The 3,042-nt window shown below is 57.2% G+C and overlaps 1 protein-coding gene across 1 annotated transcript in view; it reads left to right on the forward strand.

Moving 5' to 3' along the window:
- The window catches only part of RAB40C (RAB40C, member RAS oncogene family), a 36,627-nt gene that overhangs the window by 1,410 nt on the left and 32,175 nt on the right, over positions 1-3,042 (forward strand). The gene's annotated exons all lie outside the window — the stretch shown is intronic.

Raw genomic sequence — 3,042 nt, forward strand, 5'->3', positions numbered from 1 at the left:
AAGGTGTCATGGGCCTGGGGGAAGGTGTCATGGGTCCAGGATCTGGGGTCTGCGGAAGGTGTTATGGGTGTGGGGGAAGTTGTCAAGGGTCCCAGAGAAGGTGTGGGTCTAGGGAAAGGTGTCATGGGTCCTGGAGAAGGTGTCACAGGCCTGGGGAAAGGTGTCATGAGTCTTGGGGAAGGTGTTGCGGGCCTAGGGAAAGGTGTCATGGGTCCGGGATCTGGGGTCCAGGTAGAGTGTCAGGGGACTGGGGGAAGGTGTCATGGGTCCAGGAGAAGGTGTCGTGGGCATAAGGGAAGATGTCATGGGTCTGGGATCATCTGGGAGTCTGAGGGAATGTGTCATAGGTCTGGGGGAGCGTGTCATGGGTCCAGGGAAGGTGTCATGGACCCAGGTCTGGTGGCAGGCGCTACTGGGCTGCTCTTGGGACCCTGTCTCAAGCATGCACAGATGACAGGTCCTTACAGGCAGACTGTTCCCCTGAGGTGTTTACCTACTGCTGAGGAAGTCAGTGCCTTGTGCTGGAAAGAAATAGCTCGACAATGAGTTACTGAACATTTGTTTTTTAACCTCCAGTTGCATGGCTAAAATACACAAGATAGATTGCATCACTGGCGCTTGCCTGCTTGAATGTGCCTCTTAATTTAAGTATATAACATAACGAAGTGCTTAGCAGGGTCAGTGAGACGGCATGGACCTTGTCCCCTCTCATGGGGGCCTGGACCCAGCCGAATGGGATGTTTCCTTAGAAGGCCTGGATGGCCCCCAATGAACTGAGCAGTCAATATCCAGCCTCCCCAGATCCCTCCGTATTTCGGGGAGTGCCGGCTTCCCTGTTGGACTTTCCTTTCCTGGTCCCTGCTCTCTCCCCTTGCTTTGTCTCTTGGGCTCTTGTGTGTCCCGTCTGCCTGCCCGGAGCATCTGCTGTTTGCTGAATTGCCTGCCGTTTGCCAAGTGTGGTGCAGCATCTCCGACCTGTCACTCAGGGCTGGCAAAGCGTTGTCACCTGGACTGATGCTGAGTGTGCCTCCCCCTGGCATGGCTTCAGCAGCACCAGGCTCTCCGGAAACTTGTGCTCTTGGCCTCAGCCTAGAGGAGGGGTCGAAAAGGGCCAGAGAGGAAGAGCTCTGGGTTCCTTTTTAGGGGCGTGGGGAGTGTAAGGCCCACTGGGGGCGTTAGGCCCCTGCGTCAGCCACAGCTTCCTGGACCTGGCCTTGACAGCACACTGTCCCAGAGCTGGTAACTCCTGACTCAGGTGCTGGGTGGCTGAGCTGACTGTGCAGTGGTGGCATTGCTTTCTAAAGCCTGGCTGCAGGGTCACTGCACACTCCCAGGAGGCTGGCAGCGTGTGTGTTTGCGCATGTTCAGAAGAGCACGCGGAGGGTTGGGTTTCATCAGAGTCACAGTGTTTTCCCGGGACATGAATGCATGCTTCTGAGGGTCGGCTCAGCCGTGTTGGCCACCTCTCCTACTCCAACCAGCAGGCCTCGTGTGGCCCCACACAGCCAGGAGTTAGAGGGACAGGACCCTCCTGCCTCACTGTTCCCTTTGTCGGGCTGTGGGGCATTGCCACACTTCCTCTGACATACTCGGTGAAGTGGGGCAATATTGTGTAAAATGTGGAGACCTGCCTGCTTGCAGAGTCTCCGGAGGCTCACAGTGGCCTGGACCAGAAGCAGAGAGGAGTGTCCACTCCTAGAAAGACTCCATGTGCTTTCAGGGGCAGGGCAGACTTCCAGGTCCCTGCAGGCATCCTCTGGCCTCCAGCAGAGAAGAGAACGCCTCTGGTTGTGGAACATGCTTTCCGTGTCTAGGGTTTCAAGGTTCAGATGTGTGCAGCAGGAGCAGGTCTTTGTGGTCAGGGTGGCAGCTTGCTGACCCCAGGGGCCAGCTCTCTTCATCAGGTTGAAGTTGCTGGATCTGAGGGTGCGTGGGCTTCCTGAGTGGGGCTGCTGGGGGTCACAGGAGGTTTGGAGCAGCTGGTTCTCAGGACGCAGCATCATGAGAATGTCTTTTCCTTTGAAGGAGCTGTAGCAGGAGCCTCAGGCCTCTGGCCCTCCTGGGAAGGACATACCTGTTAGTGCGCATCACTTGCTCTCCTCTGTTGTGAGGCGCCCTCTGTGTGCAGCTTCCTTGTTTCTGGAGGGCTCCCGGCTGGGCAGCGGACGCCCGTGGCAGGGAGACCCCTTCTGTGCAGGGCTTGCTGCTCCAGCGTGGCCCCCAGCTCCATCAGCTCACTCCAGATCACTTACCTGCCTGTAAGTCTTGTCTAGCATGTTCCTCAGACAGGCGTGTGAGTGTACGTTGCCCTCTCCTGCTTCACAAACAAGTGAGTCATCAAAGTGACCTTTTTATTAGCACTGCACCTGAGGCAGTGGCATGTGACTGCACGCCCAGCACCTGCAGGAGCCCCTGTGAGCTCTTCCATATCCCCTCATGTGGATGCGCGCCGGCTTTGTGGATCTCTAGATCTGGAAAGGTCTTCCTTCCTTTGGAACCCAGCAGTGATCTCAGGGAGTGTTCCCTGCTCTGTTCAGGACGGAACAGAACGCTCTGCATAGAGTGCCCCTGATGATGGTGGTGAGTTACCTGGAGGAATTACCCTGCATCCAGGCGCGTGGGCGGTGCTTGCGGTGGGGAGGAGAAAGCTTCAGCTTGGGAGTGAACCTGCGGTCAGGCTCCAGGGTGTGGCCCAGGGTGTTGGGTCTGTGTTGGCCATGAAGAAGCTCCCAAAGCACCCGTGTGGGGCCGCACACCCCTCCCCCAGCCCAGAAAGCGTCCTGCCTCGGCCCGGCCCACTCCTGCTCTGCAGGGGGCGTTGAAGGTCCTGGGTCAGGGCAGTTCCACCCTCTGTGCCTTGTGCCCTACAAACCTTCCTGGGAGTGAGTTTGCTTTGCCTCCGGTCAGGTGCGTCATAGTTTGTATGCCCGGATCCTGGAAGACTTCAGAAGGGGTTAATGAGTGAATTCTGGCTTGACTTTATTTCTCTCTCTGCTTCTTTGGGGGTCAGTGTTGGTGGAAGCTGCTGAGCAATGCTGTTTG

This window comes from Sapajus apella, unplaced genomic scaffold (assembly GCF_009761245.1).
Source record: "Sapajus apella isolate SASKATOON/1434 unplaced genomic scaffold, GSC_monkey_1.0 scaffold192, whole genome shotgun sequence".
Classification (NCBI taxonomy): domain Eukaryota; kingdom Metazoa; phylum Chordata; class Mammalia; order Primates; family Cebidae; genus Sapajus; species Sapajus apella.